Genomic DNA, 19,752 nt, shown 5'->3' with positions numbered 1-19,752 from the left:
AGGAGGGCACACACAGTCCACACAGGAGATACCCCTGGAGCACCTGGCTCTAAAGACCAGAGGGTATTGCGCCACTGGGCCTCACAGAGCAGGTTCTACATGAGCCCACTGTTTCCAGACCGACAGAGGTAGTGGATAACACCTAGTACATAGAAACAAATGCAGAAAGTTAGGCAAAATGAGACAAACCACCTTCCAAAGGAAAAAAACAAAATAAAAGACAATCAAAAAAGAACAAGACAAAACCTCAGAACAAGAACTAAACAAAATGAAGATAAACAATTTAATAGATAAAGACTTCAAAGTAATACTCATAAAGATGCTAACCAAACTCAGGAGTAGAATGTCCATAATCAGACAACTTCACAGATGAGCTCTGCCAGATATTTAAGGGAGAGTTGGTACATATCCTTCTCAAACTGCTGCAAAAAAGGTGAAGAGGGACGAATGCTTTCAAACTCATTTTACCAGACCAGCATTACTCTGATGCTAAAACCGGATAGAGGGAAGAGATATGGAAACATGTGTATATGTATAACTGATTGACTTTGTTATAAAGCAGAAACTAACTCACCATTGTAAAGCAATTATACTCCAATAAAGATGTTAAAAAATAATAATAAATGAAAAAAAAACAGATAAAGACACTACAAAAAAGAACATTACAGGCCAATATGCCTGATGAACCTAGATACAAAAATCTTCAACAAAATACTAGAAAACTGAATTCAACGATACATTAAATGGATCATACACCATGATCAAGTGGGATTTATTCCAGAAGTGCAAGAATAGTTCCATATCTGCAAATCAAGCAGTACACCACATAACAACATTAAGGATATAAATCATACAGTCGTCTCAATAGATGCAGAAAAAGCATCTGCAAACTTCAACATCCATTTATGATACAAAAAATCTCAACAAAGTGGATATATAGGGAACATCCTTCAACATAATAAAGGCCATATGTGACAAACACACAGCTAACATCATACTCAATAGTGAAAAGCTGAAAGTTTTCCTCTAAGATCAGGAACAAGACAAGGATGTTCACTCTTGCCACTTTTATTCAACATAGTATTGGAAGTCCCAGTCACAGCAATCAGAAAAAAGAAAAAAAGAAGAGGCATCCAAATTGGAAGAGAAAAAGTAAAACTGTCACTATGTGCAGATGATATGGTACTGTACATAGGAAACCCCCAAAATCACGTAAAACCTATTAGAACTAATAAATGCATTCAGAAAAGTTTTAGGATACAAAATCAATATATAGAAATCTGTTGCCTTTCTATATACTACTAATGAACTATTAGAAAAAGAAATTAAGAAGAGTTCCACTTAAAATTGCATCAAAAAGAATAAAATACCTGGGAATAAATTTAACCAAGGAGGTGACAGACCTGTACTCTGAAAACTATAAGACATGGATGAAAGAAATTGAAGATGCCACAAATAAATGGAAAGTAGCAAATTTTGAAGGAAAGTTAGCAAAACCTGGGCTCAGAAAGTCCAGTAACTACATCAGGATCTAGAGAAGGAGAGGAGCTGATAGACTTTCTCAGATCAAGCTAGAGTACCTGGATTATCAGTCTCACCAAGGCTGCAAGAAATGAGGAGGAACAGTTCCCTAAAGGAAAACAGAGTTGCAGCAACTGGAAGAAAGTGAAACGGATGCAGGTAGGAAAAGCTATTAGGTATCACCATCCAAGACAGCAGGAAATCATTGCTAACACTACATTAAGAATAAAAAAATTATAATAATACTGTTTTGCTTTAAAAAAAATTCCAGCAGTAGTTAAAGCAAAATGTTCACCAGCATACCCATATTAAGGACAGGTAGGAAATGTTCAAACATCAGCCAACAGAAATAGATTTTCTCTTTTGCTGTACCTGCAGTAACTGGTTGAATTACTCAATATGGTAATATAAAGCAGACAATATGGAGACTCAGATGAAGAACACAGAAAGATTCTGCTCACCGCTGGAACCGGTGTCACACCTTTGAATTACAAATGGAGATTATCCTTCCTTAAATTCTTAGAGCCATTTTTCTTGTATAGAATCCAAAATAAAGGCCAAAATTTCCATTTCATTTTCAGCGAGGTAATTTGGCCATGAAAGAAATAAACCCCACAGATGTGTTCATCATAACTCTTTAATTAAATATTCTAGAAATCAACTTGAGCTAGCTTATAGAGATATAATGGGAATTCATTATGAAGATTCAAAGTGTTTTGTATTTTCCAAGGGTGAGGATGTAGCAAGGCCTCAGAGAAGGATGGTAACAAGGAAGAGGAAAGTATCTGGAAAACAGGAATTATTTGATCTCTATTTTTTTTCTCTGAGAAACGACCCGTTCTTCCTTTTGCTTCTGATTGATAAATAAGGGCACCTTTGGAAAAAGAATATGATTGGCCCAGTTTAAGTCATTCATCTTCTTTCCTGGACATAATCACATGTGTCCAGGAGAGTAGTCTTTTATTTCAGAGTTAACTGCAGCATCCTATTCCTATAGGTAAAAGTATTGATGAATAGATCATACAGAGCCTGAAAGGCATTGCAAAAGTTACCTTGTTCAATGGATATAAGCTGTGTAAACTTAAGCTAACTTTTGTCTGTGTGTATGTCTTTTTCATTTCCCTTTTTTTTTAAACAAAAACTGGGTTTGAGTTTAGAAACAATGTAAAGATAAACAAAATGTTAGAAATATGTGATATGGATCACAAATTAATAATAGTGAGATAAGGAATTAAAAATCTTGCTGGGGGAACTACCAAAAGAGAATCACTGTTAAGAACAGTGTGGCCAGAGTGGCCTTGTAGCCGAGAACAAGAAGGTTGGTCCTTAAGGATGAAGCTCGGAGGCAGTCACAGCCACCTTCAGGGTGGATCTGTAACACCAGCAGTTACTGAGGTGGGGCTGAATCATCAAGCCTGAGCTAAGAAACCAGACCCCAAGGTCACCAGCCATAGACTATAGTAGCAGAAAGAGCTAGCTGTCCTGGAGTAAAGCTCACTAACTGTACCTCAGCAGACACCACCAGTGTCTGACGAATACCAGATCCGTCGCCCTGGAGAGTAGACCAGTAGTAGGTAAAACCTCAGACAGCTCTTACTCCATGAAACATAGTGAAGACCTGTCACTTACGTCCAGATGCCACCTGGGGGAAGACTGAAGGGGAAAGGTGAGGCAGCCCTGATAGAGCCTTGACTTCTAACCTGACTAAATATTTAACATAGAGGGTCTACTTAAAACTGAAATGTGCTGTTAAAACTGGAAGATGCTGAAATATTGCTGATAAACAACATATGTCTCCTCACTGCCTAGAAGGATAAGAGTCTGTGACAATGTCTAGGTCAGTTGCATAAAATAATTAAGCTATAATTTTCATGCACATCTGACTATATGTACACTTTGACAATCCAGTTACGTTGGAAAAAGCCTAATAACTTGGATCTAAATGGTAATGGTAATCCCCTAGTAATGGTAATGGATTATCAGCTCATCATAACTTTCCAAATCTAATATTTTGACTAGCCATTTGCTAAAAAATGCCATTAGGATATATGATTAGTCATAAATATGCCAGTTAATTCAATGAGATTTCTGTCCTTTGTTGTTCAACAGAGTCCTTCCTGTTGAAGGACTCCCAAAGAAAAAGTGTTTAATAACTTAGTGCTTTCTATTTATATTCAGAGAACTTTGTATTCTCTATAAACATTTTTACAAGTGCATAAAACATATTTTGTTCCAGTGCTTCATGATCTAAATTGTGATTCCTTAAAAGCATGGTGGAGCATATATTTTTTTAGAAAACACAACCCCAGTGATACCCCAAAAGGTGTGCATTTAACTTTTAAGGAACTTACCACATTTGTTCTCTTTAACTGTCATTTGATTTAGCTACTATAGACATCTGCTACAAAGCTCTTTCAACTTTCTATTAAGGCAAATTACTGGAAACCTGGGTTACTGTGGCAATGAGGGATAGCCCTTATTTTTCCATATCAGTCATCTCAGCAGTGTTAGTCTGGTGGTAAGTGCTAACCAGTAGGGGAGTGAAGACCAGCATACCTTTACAAAGCTTTAGATTGTGAATCCTGGGATGGAACCTCTCAGATGGAAAGGCCTGTTTCCATGGCAACAGGAGCAGCTCCTACTGTTTCAGTTTGTCACTCATCATAGCAATGTTTGCCTTGGGAGACTGCGCTAAGCATTTCTAGCCGCATTTTGTTGTGGATTCAAGAGATTGGATGGCAATGCTGCTATGGTTACCAGGGTTTTTGTCTTAGGGGAAATCCTAGAATAAAGTAATCTCTCTGGTTCCAACAGAAATTTTAAATAACTAGCTGTGGAATAGAAAGAAAAGAAGTTGTGATAAGTAATTCCCTTCTGGGACGATGATAACAAAGTCTGACAAGTCTGACTTCCTTTTTTTTCTTTTTTGGTGCTTGTGGTGATGGGGTGGTTGGAAATGAGAAAATGAGAATTGGGAAAGGTTAAGGAAAATTAGAACAAGAAGGAGAACATAAAATGATTGTTTACCATTTCTTTAAAAAATAAGAATAGAAAAGAGAAGGGCTCAAAGAAAAATGTATAGTAAATATTCATATATTCAAGGAATTTCTTTTATCATTCTCTATATAACTTAATTTAAATGATTTTCTCCCCACACTTATAAAATAATTCATTTTCCTAGTCAGATGATGACCTCTTCCCCAGCACTGATCATTTAGGGTGTTGAAGGAATAGTATAGAAAAAGGAGAACCTTCAAGCTGACAACATTTTTAAAGATTTTATTTGTTCCTTATTCCCACTCTTCATGGGTCCCAAGATTGATGCAAAGAAAGAAATAGCCATTGAGAATTACAGAAAAGGCTACAACCAATATTGTTATCTTTTCTCAAATTATATGGTTACTATTACATCCCTGGAGTATCAGAACACTGCAAACCTGACAATGATTAGCACAAATTTATTTTATAGAAAATTATTAAAAGCACAGGAAACTGTAGTACAAACATTTACAGATGAACACTATTTTTATTATTTTATTTTGATTTCATGATCTCATCTTAGTATTTCTCTTATATAAGATTCTATGATGTGATAAGTATTGAATCAAACACATTACCTGCATTGTTTCACTTAAATTTCACTAAAAACTTTTGAGGAAATTATTATTATTCCTATATTCAGAGGGATTACAGCTAGCTGGCAGAATTACTTGAAATTAGACACCGAGTTCTACTACTACATCTATCCTAGGATAGAACATCCTCATTTTTTAATCACCCCAAATCAAATCATACTGTGTGTACTCCCTTATTATTTCCTGAGCATGAGTGATCTGTGAATTATCAAGAAGTTGTCAACAGTGAGATGTTATTGTATATGTCTGTAAAGAGTGATAACTTCCTGCTTCATTTGTGGACTTTGACAAATCTTTTACATTGATAGAGTTATAATGCATTCTTTTGATCTCAGCAAATATTTAATGAGCAACTAATTAGTCTGTGATGAACTCTTTAATAGGTTATGAATATATATGATATGCATTGTTTTTTTTTTTTGTGGTACGCGGGCCTCTCACTGCTGTGGCCTCTCCCATTGAGGAGCACAGGCTCCGGACGCGCAGGCTCAGCGGCCATGGCTCATGGGCCCAGCCACTCCGCAGCATGTGGGATCCTCCCGGACCGGGGCACGAACCCGTGTCCCCTGCATCAGCAGGCGGACTCTCAACCACTGCGCCACCAGGGAAGCCCCGATATGCATTGTTTTATCAGAACATTCTTTTGGAAAATACAGCATAAGATACTTGAACTATATTTAATATTTTGGGCCTAGAAATGGAGTGGATGTAGCCACAGTTGATAGGGCACAAAATACCTAGGAGACATCTGAGAAGAAACCGTGTTCTGCCCATATGGCAGCGACTGACTGTTCACCCATTGAAACGAGAATTTGGCTCTAACTCCCTAGGCACCTGTTCAATGGTGTATGTTCTCCATAAGTTATATCTCCTAATTCCAATTCTGAGAATAAGTAGAAGGGGGTCTGTAAGAAAGTCCAGCTTCCCCCTTTTTGTCTTTTCCTGGATTTTGGTCACATTGCAATAAGAATTATTTTTTTAATGCTATTTTCTCTCATAAACTTTATTCCCAGCATAAATAACTTCATGAAGAGCTTTTAGAAGAACTTAGCGTGAAATATAAGGGCATTTTGCCAGAAGTAGTCAAGGAATGTACAGTACAGGAGACATGGTAATTGCAGGTGTTGAGAAACAATTTCATCTTGCATGTATATGTACACATATGTGTATCCATAATTGTGTATGTGTGTGTAAATATATACATAGCTAATACCAAGATTTCAGAATTTTTTTTTTAAGGTTTCAGAATTTAATAAGAAGGGTAATGAGAGCCTATAGTAGTGCCTTTGCATAAGTAGTATTCTGTAGATACTTTTGGAATGCATGAATGATGAACGGCAAGAGAAAATGATGAATATCACTGGACTGCCTTAGTTAAAATGGAAGTTTATTATAAATCTCAACTCAGAGTTTAGAATTTTCATAATCATTTTTCTTTATTGTATTTCTCCTTTGCTTAATATTCTAGTTGCTTTTACATTTTATGATTAAAAGGTAATTATTTTGTTATAAACAAGTAGTACCAAGATCTATTTTATGCCTTGCATATGTGCATTCTTGAGTTTAGCAAATTGTTTACTCTTTATCTTCTATCTGGTGCCACCTCCTTGGAACATTCAGTGTTTTTCTTTCATTCAACAAATATTTATGAAGACCTTCTCTGTGCACTATGCTGGATTTTGATGGAGGGGAGATGAATGGGTGGAGGGGAGATGAATTAGTCATACATACATCTGTGAAATCTCACCTAGAGTATTGTGATTAAAGGTCAGTGCATTTTAAATTATCTTAATTGATGAATATATTAAGATCAATCAAAAGTAAATGCCTACCTTAAAAAAAATTAGCCTAACTTGTAACTTCTAACAAGAAATTTGTCATCTGACCATGCACATTTACTGAGCATCAGTTATCTAAGTGAAGCTTTACTGCAGAGAACAGACGTGAATCATAGAATGTCATCCAGAATATGAACTGTCCCATGAACTGCCCAGTGCCCCACAGTCTTGAATTCTGACATTCCATCAGCTTGGCAGAACATTCCTCCCCTGGTCCTCTGTGTCGAGACCCAACTCAAAAATCACTTTCCACTTATGCCTTCCCTGGCAGTTTTGTCTCCAAGAATAGGGTTAGTACCCTTTCTGTGCAGTCCCGTAGCAATCCAACCATAACTCTATTATGGAACAGACTACGTTGATATTTTCATTAAAGTTTTATTTCTAGATAATTTAAAATATACTCAAAGAAACCATGTAGAAAAAGCTGTAATCCAATCTTGGGTGGGGATTTAAAGAAATCTGCTGAGAGCAGAAGCTAATTAAGGTAGAGTATAAAGAATGAACTTTCTCCATCCAGGAAAAAAAAAAAAGATAAAGAAAAAATCTTTCGAGAGGAAAAAGTCATATGTGCCGAGCTCAGGGATAAGAGGGAGCACCAGACAAACTGAGAAAATGTAAATAGCTTGGGAGGGTAACAGCTTTGAGGAATTTAAGAAGAAGATGCAAAGTTGAGCAGAAATTAAATAATAAAGAGCCTTGTATGCCTCTGAGATTTGACCTTCACACAGAGGATAAAGGCTTGAGAGAGAAAATGATGGTCTCATTTTGATTCACATCTGCTTCCTCTTCCCAACCGGCACTATCTTAATTTAAACAATTAATATGTGAGCAAGAAAAGAAAACCCAGTGAAGGAGATAGAGGAGGAGTTATCATTGACAAGAGATGAATCCTTTGTAGCCAGAAAACTAGAGGATATAAAGTGAAATAGAAGCCAATGCGGAGCTTAGAGTAGGGATCATCAAACTACACCTGTGAGACAAGTCCAGCCCACAGCCTACAAATAAAGTATTATTGGAGCACAGCCAAGTCGACTCATTAATACACTGTCTATGGCCACTTTTACATATGATGGCCAAGTTGAGTAATTGAGACAGACATTATCTCATAAAGTCAAAAATATTTACTATCTGGCTTTTTACAGAAAATGTTTGCCAGTCCTTTTTTTAAAGCAAAAGAGCAGTTGATTAAAAATAGGACTACCAGGAGTCCTTTGGATTTATCAGCAAGTAGGTTTTGGGAGACTCCGTGAGAGGAGTTTTCAGTAAAACAGTTGATGCTAAATATAAAGAATAGGATAAAAGAAAGTGGAGAGAATAAATGCAGTAACCTTCCCACCACCAACTCATTCCTGCCCCATTCTCAGCAATAACATGTATTATCTCCATTCACTGACGAGGAAACAGTTTCAGAGATTTTGAGTAACTTAGCCAAAGTTGCACAGCAAGTACTTAGGGGTTGGAACTGGAATCCAGTTCTGTTTAATCAAAACCCATGTTCTTTCTGCTAGATTGGATTTTCCCTAGAATTTAAGTTCGAGAGCCCAGAATTCAAGCCTCATGAAATTGTTTTAGATTCCAAAAATCGTGAACTTAGAAGGCAAAGTATTCTTGCAGAGAAATGAGATATGAAACCTCATCTGTTATCCCTGTCAACATGCACACTGAAGGAGTGAGACTGTTTAATAACTACGTTCAATTAACCCCAAATCATTCTCTCTGCAAATGTAAAAAAATCTTACTCCCCAGACCCTCCTAATTTACAGAAACCACCTACTCAGAGTAAGTTTTCATAGACATAATGGAATTCACTTACAACATCTATTCTAAAATATTGTGCACAGCAAAGAAAATGAATAAATGAAACCTTTTAAATTAATAGCCATTAAGGGAACAATAATAACAACAAATAACAATGGAGAGAGACATTTCTAATGAAAGGAAAGAGAAAACTGGTAGACCAGAACCTTCCTATCCTATAAAGGTCTACATGAAAAACCTGAATAAAAGAATGTAAACAATTTTTTCTAACATGTAATTCACTATTGTCCAAATTCAGAGATTCATGTTAAATGAGACATATTAGCCTCATTCTTCCTCATTCCTTTATCAATTTTCAGGCCAACACTTTTAAGTATGATAGATAGGAGGGAGAGGTTGCTATAATATATGTCACCATTAATTAGAAATTACTTTAAAGCGGTAGCACTCAGTGGGGGCAATTTTGCCCCTCCGGGGACATTTGGAAATGTCTGGAGGCATTCTGGATTGACACAACCTGGGGTAGGGCAGAGTACTACAGACATCTTGTGGGTAGAGGCCAGGGTGCTGTTAAACATCCCACAAAGCACGGGACAGCCTCCTGCAACAAATTATCTGCTGGCCCAAAATTTCAGTTATGCCCAGGTTGACATATGCCACTTTAAAGGAGCACCACTGTAGCACAATGGCATTCCAGCCAATGGCACAGTCTCCAGCATTTCAGACATACTAATTATGCATAGGCAAATGGTATCTGCAAAGTCATGAAATATAACCCTTAAACTCTCACAGTTGGAAAGGACAGCCTAAAAGAAAGAATTATGTAGGGATGATTGAAAGATTAAAAATATTGTATTATATAAAAAATAATAATATATCAATATTACCATGTATGATTTTTAAGAAAAAGTTGTCCTCTTCTTCAAAGATGGTATTACGTATATATCAAAGTGTATACATAAACCCTTTGGACAGCAGCCTATAGCTGCATAAAAACAGTACATTAAAGACCCGTATGAGGCATGTTGCCAATTCATCCACAAAGAGAGAGATAAATGTGTGACTGAAAAAGTACTTGTCGAACACAAGCTGCAGCTGTGTCTAACTAATACCTAATTACTCAACTAGAACATATTATACATCAGGCAGAAAAAAGGTGGGTAATTTGCTATCATCTACTGAGATGATTTACCAAATTACTGCATAAAAATACACTTAGCTCATATTAAAGTTATGACACTAACCAAACACAAGCATATTCAGAATTAATGGTGATTTGACCTAACTTTCCTTTGTGGGGATTTAGAAAATATACTCCACAGGAATAAACCAAAGATAGTATAAAAATCTTAATTGGAAACCTGAAATTGATATCAGAATTCTTCCGGAACTAGTATAAAAGATTTCAATAGGGCTTCCCTGGTGGCTCAGTGGTTGGGAGTCTGCCTGCCGATGCAGGGGACGCGGGTTCGTGCCCCGGTCCGGGAGGATCCCGCATGCCGCGGAGCGGCTGGGCCCGTGGGCCATGGCCGCTGGGCCTGCGCGTCTGGGGCCTGTGCTCCGCAGCAGGAGAGGCCGCGGTGGTGGGAGGCCCGCGTACCGAAAAAAAAAAAAAAAGATTTCAATAAAGTTTGGTACTCAAAAACTATAATATGGGAAAATGTCAATAATAATTTAAAAATAAATTACATTTGTTACTGTTTTGGTTACTTATCTGTTATAAAACAAATTTATATACAGATATTCGTGTATAATTTAATCTGAACAGAAATGTAATGGTGATGAACACTATCTTCTTGGGTCTTAATAATAAACTCTATGGAGACGTGAATTGGAGAAAATTCTTCTGACAGCTAACTTTGTCATCAAGTGAGCACTAGAAACGTCCTCTGGTAAATAGGTTCATTACTCTTAATTCTTCACTTCTGTCCTGTATTCGAATTACTCCATACCATTTGTCACAGGACTTTGCATTACCTCGCACTAATGAATATGTTTCCTCATTCAACTGATGTTGAGTTTAGCCGCATGACTTGTTTGTCCAATAGCATGTGGATTAAAGTGATGGGCCCTAGACACAAGCTGAAGCCTTTAAAGGCATTTCATAACTCTGCTCACCTTTTTTGTTTTCATGCCATTTGCCATTAGAGAAACATGCCTCACGTGACTATTAACTAATTAGAGAAATGCAGAGCCGACCCACGACTTGAAAGCAAAGAAGGTATTTGTCGTTGTAAGCCAGTGAGATTTTTGAACTTGTTTGTTAACAGCAGAAATTACTATTTCCCTTAATAAAGGCTTTTCCAGAAACGTTTATACTATGGATGTTTCATGTTTACCGCCCCAGCATTTGTCTCCCTGATTTTTAATCGAAGATCCACCTTCATTCCATATCTTTAGGAAGGAGTTTCTGGAGTAAACCAAGTCTTGGCATTTTTCTGGTCACTGTAATTTGATTCAGTTATGGACATAAGATTTTAGTTTGGCCAATCACAATAAATTTCAGGACTTCTGGAAAAGCTACCAGAAAAGAATTTCACTGTTTCCTTATAGTCTCTTACTAGAAGAATGGGAAGTTTAAGCTGCTTTCCGACATCTTCCTGACACAAGGAGAAATCTAGTACTACCTAGACTTAAGCCAACCAAGTTGAAAATAGAGTCAAGAAACAGAAAGAAACAAATCCTGAGGATGTGGCCCAGTCTCTGAACCCAACTATACTTGAAAATTAATCTAGCTCTGGATATTTATATGTGTTGACAATTTCCATTTATTCCTTAATCTAATTTTAATTGAGTTAATGGTCTCTGACCACAGAGAGCTTCCTAAAGGATACAGTATCTATGGTGTCAATTTAAAGGATAAGAAATAGAGAAAATATTTTTTTTGTCTTTTTAAAAATTAATTAATTTGTTTATTGAGGTAACACTGATTTATAACATTATATGAGTTTCATGTGCACAGCATTATACTTCTACTTCTGTATACCCTACAATGTGCTCACAAGACAAGAAATAACAAGTGTTGGTGAGGATGAGGTTGGTGGGAATATAAATTGGTGCAGCCACTATGAAAGTCAGTATGGAGGTTCCACCCAAAAAATTTAGAATAGAACTACCATATGATCCCGTTATCCCACTTCTGGGCATTTATCCAGAGAAAATATTTTTCTTAAACACAATTTTCCTTTATTTGAACTGAAACACTCAGTTATTCTGTAATGTGTACAAAAAGAAGAATTTATCGCAGGAACAGAATAATTATAAAAGCATATGCAAAATACATGTCTAAATCTTCTATTCATATAATTTTCTTGTAAAAGTGAGTATCATTTTGACATAATTATAGTTTATCCAAATCCCAATGTAAAATTAACATTTCAAAGATATAATAGAATTATAATATTTTTCCTGCAGGCCAAAATATTTTATCAGTTCAACCTAAATTTATAATCTTCCAAACTTCACAGGAAGTATAAGAGACTATCTAAGGGAGGCGGGGCTGCCGAGGAGGAGCAGGAGGGGCGCCTGGCTTCCGGCAGCTGCGGGGGGGCCTGTCCCGGAGGTGGCGGTGGCGCCATCTTGTCGAAGGGGGGATCAGGAAGTGTGGACGGCGGGGGCGACAGTGGAGCCTGGAGCGGAGGCCGGAGGCTCCTGCCCGCCGGCCCTGGGGCAGCAGCAGCAGCCAGGGCCGCGGCAGCAGCTGGGGGGGCCGGGGGGAGGGGGACAGTCCCGGGATGGGGGCGGGGCCCGGAGCCGGGGCCCTGCCTGGGTGAGGAGCTGAAGCTGCTCCAGTTCCTTCTCCCCCGCGGCCTCGAGCGCTTCCGCATTGCCTGCGCCTTCCTGGACCAGCTGAGATGCGAGTTCCCGCTGGCTGAGGCCAGAGGGGCCGGGACGAGGGCCGCGCCCGGACTGCATCTCTCCCCACAGGGGTCGGTGCCTGGGGATCCCGTCTGCATCCACTGCAACATCACGGAGTCATACCCAGCTGTGCCCCCCATCTGGTCAGCGGAGTCCAGTGACGCTAACTTGGCTGCTCTCTTGGAGAGGCTGGTGGACATAAAGAAGGGGAATACTCTGCTGTTGCAGCATCTGAAGAGGATCATCTCCGACCTGTGTAAACTCTGTAACCTCCCTCAGCATCCAGATGTGGAGATGCTGGATCAGCCCTTGCCAGAAGAGCAGTGTACACAGGAAGATGTATCTTCGGAAAGTGAAGATGAAGAGATGCCTGAGGACACAGAAGACCTAGATCACTATGAAATAAATGAGAGAAGAAGCGCCAGCTGAGGGCAAGAAATCTGAAGATGACGGCATTGGAAAAGAAAACTTGGCCGTACCAAAGAAAATTAAAAAGACCCAGAGGCAAGATTACTTAAATGGTGCGGTGTCTGGCTCGGCGCAGGCTACTGACCAGGTGATGAAGGAGCTCAGGGATATATACTGGTCACTGAGGTTCAAAGGCAGAAACTATACAGTCGAACTCGTGAATGACAGCCTGTATGATTGGAATGTCAAACTCCTCAAAGTTGACCAGGACAGTGCTTTGCACAACCATCTCCAGATCCTCAGAGAAAGGAGCCGACTTCATCCTACTTAACTCTTCTTTTACAGATAACTTTCCCTTTGACGTGCCGTTTGTCAGGGTTGTGTCTCCAGTCCTCTCCGAGGGTATGTTCTGGGCGGAGGTGCCATCTGCATGGAACTTCTCACCAAGCAGGGCTGGAGCAGTGCCTACTCAGTAGATCATGCAGATCAGTGCCACACGGGTGAAGGGAAAAGCACGAGCGCAGTTTGGAGCCAACAAATCTCAGTACAGCCCGACAAGAGCACAGCAGGCCTACAAGTCCTTGGTGCAGATCCATGAAAAAAACGGCTGGTACACACCCCCGAAGGAAGATGGCTAACCCGGGAATGCCATCCCCTTCCTCCTTCCCTAGGCATCACTAGACCAATTACCTTTTTTTTTTTTTTTTTTTTGCCCTACGCGGGCCTCTCACTGTTGTGGCCTCTGCCGTTGCGGAGCACAGGCTCTGGATGCGCAGGCTCAGCGGCCATGGCTCACGGGCTCGGCCGCTCCGCAGCATGTGGGACCCTCCCGGACCAGGGCACGAACCCCCATCCCCTGCATCGGCAGGCGGACTCTCAACCACTGTGCCACCAGGGAAGCCCCAGGGAAGCCTCTGGACCAGTTACCTTTGAATGCTGTATTTGGATCTCCCTCTGCCTCTGTGGTTCCCTCCCTCACTTTTCCTGGACATGATCGCTCTGCCTATTGCAGGACAATGATGGCTATTCTAAACGCTAAGGAAAAAAAAAAAAAAACAGACACAGAACTGTTTCAAGTACTCAAGACTGACTTACAGACCAACCAGCCACCTGGCTGGAACCTTTGCTAGCAGGCATTCTTATAAAAGAAACTTTCGAGCCTCATTATACGGCTGGAAACTCAGCTGTGCTCCAGACGAGAGCCTCCTTACCTATGCTATGGATTTTTAATTTATTTTCCCTTATTTCATGTACACTGCTTTTTTTGGTTACAGTGTATGATGGATGTTTATGAAAAAAAAATGTATCTTTGGGAACACAATTACAGTTTGTTAACTTGAAAAAAAAAGACTATCTAAAACTCTACTAAATTTAAAATGAACAAATTTAATACCAGGTTTATAAACACGACACAAAAACACCTCAGATGAAGGAGAGAATAAATTATATCTGTCCTAGAGTCAAGTCTACATAAACCTATTTTTCTGGATAATATAGGTGAAGTGTTTTTTCTGTAATTGAGTAAAGAAAACTTAATCAGCTTGCCTCGACACAGTAAAAAGTTTTCTTTGGCGACCATCAGTAAAGTGGCCAAGTACCTGATAATTATATTATCAGATGTTAATATTTCACTTCTGGTTGCTTAGCAGCCACCTGTATTTTAGAAAATAATATTCTATTTCTCTGACTATATGATGCATATCATTTTATATTATTTGGAAAATACTGAAAGGTATTAAGGAAATAAAAGCCTGCCATGTTCCAAACACAAGATAGTTATTACTGTTAACAGTGTATTGTATTTCTCTCCAGAATTTATTTTCTAGAATTGTATATATAATCATCTGCATCTTGTTTTTTTAATATACACTTATTATATTTGATATTTTCCTATGACAATCATTTGCTAAAAAAAGAAAAAACTTTCAATAAACATACATCTCACTTTAAGTAAGAGCCTAATTCTTGCAGAGGTCTACATGAATTGCATCCTCTCATTATCTATCTGACCCAACTACCTCCCACTCCTTAACTTTACTCTGGTCGCAACAAATCCACTGCAATTCCTCCAACGTGCCGTGATGGACCCAAGTTAATGCCTTTGTAGTAGCTGTCCCCTTGGCCTTCAGTCCCTCCTCTCCTGACGTGCATGGTTCATTCCACCTCCTCCTCCTCCAAATGGCAAAGTTCTGTGGGATGTACCATGACCTATCAGGTGACTGTGGTCATGGTCTCTGGAGTCAGAATTCACATGCTAGCTGTGTGACCTTGGGAAAACTGCTGAACCTCTCTGTCCTTTGGGGAATAACAATAACTATTCTCAGGGCCCAAACTCCACTCTGTTTTTTTTTTTTTAAGTCTTTACGGAATTTGTTACAGTATTGCTTCTGTTTATTTTATGTTTTGGTTTTTTGGCCATGAGGCATGTGTGATCTTAGCTTCCCAACCAGGGATCGAACCCGCACCCCCTGCATTGGAAGGTGAAGTCTTAACCACTGGACCACCAGAGAAGTCCCCAGCTCTTTTCTTAATGCTATTTTTTCCACAGTCCATTTGTATTTCATAGCATACTCTATTACTTACTGGTTATTACTGTTATTATTATAATTTACTGATATGTTATGTTTATTGTGGACTGTCTCATCTCTCACTAGATTGTAAATTCTACAAAGGTAGGTTTTCACCCTGAAGTGTTCCTCAAACAAAACTGCACTAAAAAATACACCCATATACACAAAAAATTAATACTAATATAGAACCTAGAATGCCATCACTGTCCTAAGCTTTTAAAATATATTAATCATTTGCTCCTGCCACAACCCATGGAATAGGGATTATTATTATGATCTCCATTTTATAGATAAGAAAGTTGGGGCATTCAAATATATAAGCAACCTTCCCAACTGGTAATGCTAGTAAGTGGTGAAAGAATTTGAACCCAGGCAGTCTGGCTCCAGACAGAATATTCTTGATCACTATGCTATGCTTCTACTGAATATGTATCGATTGAATGAACTGAACCAACCAAAGAAGGAAGCGCTGTCATATCAACAGGATCACGTTTCTTTGGTAGTCTCTACCTCCTTCTGAAAAAAAGTGAATTCTAGTTCTTCTAAGATTATCTTTTTCTCACCAGAGGAATGCAGGCAAGAAGGTAGAATAGTGAGGTTTTCATTTCTCATCTCACCTTCAACATGAGATGGGCCACCTTCCTGTTGGCTGAGTGTCCAAATATGTTGGATTTTCCTTTATTATTTTCGTCACCTTCACTCAGTTTCCAGCTCCACACTAATGATTTGCATCTGTAAAGCAAATAACCTTTGCTAGCCAGTGTGTTTTCCCTTTAACTTGAGCATGTTACCTTTTTATTTTAAATAAATATAGCACAACTTGCTAGTATACTATTAATAGCAGCAGTTTTCGAACAACTACATCATAACTGTGTTCAATTCACTGGAATACTGTGTTCTTTTGCCACTCTATACATACTGCCCTTTAATATAATTTCTTTTATTGGGATACGAGTTGCTTGCTGGATGCATTATGAAACTCCACAGGGCTGTATTACGAAAGCAATACTTTCTAGCTGTGCGCAGCTCTGCTCTAGCTTTGCTTAAGTATGTCATATGAGGGAGGGAGGAGGGCTTCTCCTTTAGTTCTTGAAAGGGAGTGGCAGAAACTACTGTTCACTGCCCCTCTCACCAAAAGAAAACAAAAATACACTTAAACTTAGCTGTCCTCTAGGACTGCCTAGAACACTGTTTCTCAAAATAGAACCCACAGACAACAACTGCATCACAGGCAGCTTGAGTGCTTGTTAAAAAAGGAGGACCACTACCCCTCATCCTGACCTTTTAGTGAACTGAAATTTGAGGAGGTAGGACAAAAGGGTTTGCATTTTTAACAAGTACCCCCAAGTAATTTGTGTGTGTATAATATATACATTAAACGTTATTCAACAAATAAATGTTCAGCCTCTACTAGATGCCATTTCCTATACTGATTTCTGGGAATATAATAATAAACAGAAAGAGATATAATCCCTGTCCTCATAAAATTTCAGCCTAGTGAGGAGCCAGATATTTGTAAACAACCACCACACAAACAAGCACAGACTCTCAACAGGGATCCGGGCTATGAAGGAGAGAAATTCAGAAATATGGACAGTTGGGCAGGAATTTCAAGGAAGGCATCTCTGAACTGAAACCCAAAGCTGAGTATAAATGAACTCAGGAAGAGGGGAAAAGGGAGTTGTGTTCCAGCCAAGAGGAAAATGATGTCATAAATCACACGGTGGGTAAAGGAGCTTGCAGAGAGAAGGACGAATGCACAAAGCCCAGGGCGTGATAGCAACAGGGAAGGGGAAGCAGATTGTGAGAAGAAGCCATTGAGGTGACAGCTGAGTCTTGTAGACTAGCTCCTCCTTTATTCTACAAATACAGAGGGAACCTCTTGGAGGCTTTAATGGGGGAGAGGACACTGGCAGTGTTATAGTTGACATTCGTCTTATCCTAGAGCTGCGCTGTCCAATCAGGTAGCCACTAGCCACAAGCCACATGTCTATTTATGTTTAAATGTAATAAAATTAGAAGTTCAATTTCTCAGTCACACTATTTACATTTTAAGTGCTTAAAAGCCACATGTGGCTGGTAGCTACCTATCTGACAGCACAGATACAGAATATTCATTGTCCCAGAGAGTTCTATTGGCACAGCTGCTCAAAGTGTAGTCTGCAGACCCCAGCATGGCAGACATCCCCTGAGAGCTAGTTAGAAATGCACAATGTCAAGTCCCACACTGCATTTGAAGGTGATTCTTAGGTGACCTGTATGCATATTAAAGTTTGAGAACCATAATTCTAAAAGGTAACTGACCTTTTAATGGAATCCTATTAATCATTTGCTACTTTTTTAAAATAAATTTATTTATTTATTTTTGACTGCATTGGGTCTTCATTGCGGCACGTGGGCTTTCTCTAGTTACAGCGAGCCGGGGCTACCCTTTGTTGTGGTGCGCGGGCTTCTCATTGCAGTGGCTTCTCTTGTTGCAGAGCATGGGCTCTAGGTGTGTGGATTTCAGTAGTTGTGGCATGCAGGCTCAGTAGTTGTGGCTGTCGGGCTCTAGAGCGCAGGCTCAGTAATTGTGGCACACGGGCTCAGTTGCACTCAGGCTTAGTTGCTCTGCAGCACGTGAGATCTTCCCAGACCAGGGCTCGAACCCGTATCCCCTGCATTAGCAGGCAGATTCTTAACCACTGCGCCACCAGGGAAGCCCCTCATTTGCTACTCTGAATGGGGTGAGAAGCACAGAGAAAATTCCAATATAGAGAATGACTGAAGAGATGAGGATATTGCCTGGTACCAATTTGAGCCTCAATTTCATGAGATCTCCTCAAGTCCCCTTGGGAACTCAGTGAAATATACACACCACTTGGTTCCAATCAAATGCTTTACATCTGGGGGGAAAAAAGATTGTCTTACAGTTCTTTCCAAACATGATTTCCAGGTATTGCCCTGCTGTCTTCCCTTCCCATCCTTTCCCCTGTACTATCCCTCTCTAACGTCTTGCTGTTGTGAGTAGGATTGCTACGTATCATACCAACAGAATACAGGCTGTGATGCAAAAAGCTTAATTATCTTTTTTAGCGTTCCGGTGAAATGTTACTTGTTAGATCATTAAAAGAAACTAATGAACTCACTGGCTTCCTGAAATTGTAGTTCCGTTTTTCAGAAGTATGGTTGCCTATTTATTTTTAACTGTACTATTATTCATACAAATAGATCAACTTGTGGTTGGTACCCATTTCAGATGCGTGCTCCACTCCACTTCTGTTACACAGTCTGTTACATGACAAGATACCTGAGGAAACTCACCAAAATCCCAGACTTCTAAACAAAGCATTGTAACATATGGGAGGATAGAAAAAACTTCCAAATAGCTAACCTAGGCTCAGGTTTAATATTTGAGCTAAAGAAAGACTAGGAAAACAAAATGATAATAATCTTAAAATGAACACTTACTAATCATTAAGGACTGAATGTATCCTCTCAAAATTCATATGTGGAAGCCCTAACCCTCAATGTGATGGTATTGGGAGAGAGGGCCTTTGTGGGGTATGAGGGTCAAATGAGGTCATGAGATTTGAGAAAGTGTCTCTCCTTGACCAAATTTTAGTCAGGTTCCTTTGATCTTCTTCCCAACTGGGCCTCAACTTTTGTCCTACTCTTTCTACCTCTTGCATTGTACAATTTTAGCAAGAGTCCTGCTAAGTCAATTTAGCCAGAATTTCCCACCTCAATATCTGATCACCCTCCATAGCTAATTGGGTTCCTCTTCCCCCCGCCTTACGCCAGGTGACATCTGATCTCCCTGGCCCCTTAAGCAAGAATCCTGTTAGGTTCATTTAGCTAGAATCCTCTCTTACCCCTGATGTTTCTTCTTAGCAATATTCCGTCTACTGACCCCCACCCTGATCCTTGGCTACAAATTCCCACCATTTCTTGCTGTATTTAGAGTTGAGCCACCTCTCTTACTTCAAAAACCTCATTGCAGTAGCCCTCATACCTAGCCTGATAATCCTGAACACAGCTTGCCTTACCACTTTAACAAGGCTCACAATAATTTTTTCTTTAATAGGGTGGGATTCTCATGATGGGATTACTGGTATGATAATAGAAAGATATCTCTCTTTCTCTCTCTCTCTCTCTCTCTCTCTGTCTCTCTGTCTCTCTGTC

General features: G+C 39.4%; 1 long non-coding RNA gene and 1 pseudogene across 2 annotated transcripts in view; both read left to right on the top strand.

Annotated features, from left to right (window-relative positions):
- LOC307192872 overlaps window positions 1-19,752 on the top strand; it is a 166,781-nt gene that overhangs the window by 101,785 nt on the left and 45,244 nt on the right. The window lies entirely within an intron of this gene.
- LOC307192767 (ubiquitin-conjugating enzyme E2 Q1-like) lies at window positions 12,825-14,603 on the top strand (annotated as a pseudogene). Its single transcript has one exon. The product of its transcript is annotated as a ubiquitin-conjugating enzyme E2 Q1-like (transcript).

Source organism: Stenella coeruleoalba (genome assembly GCF_951394435.1).
Source record: "Stenella coeruleoalba genome assembly, chromosome: 10".
NCBI lineage: Eukaryota > Metazoa > Chordata > Mammalia > Artiodactyla > Delphinidae > Stenella > Stenella coeruleoalba.
This window is presented reverse-complemented; position numbering and strand designations above follow the sequence as displayed.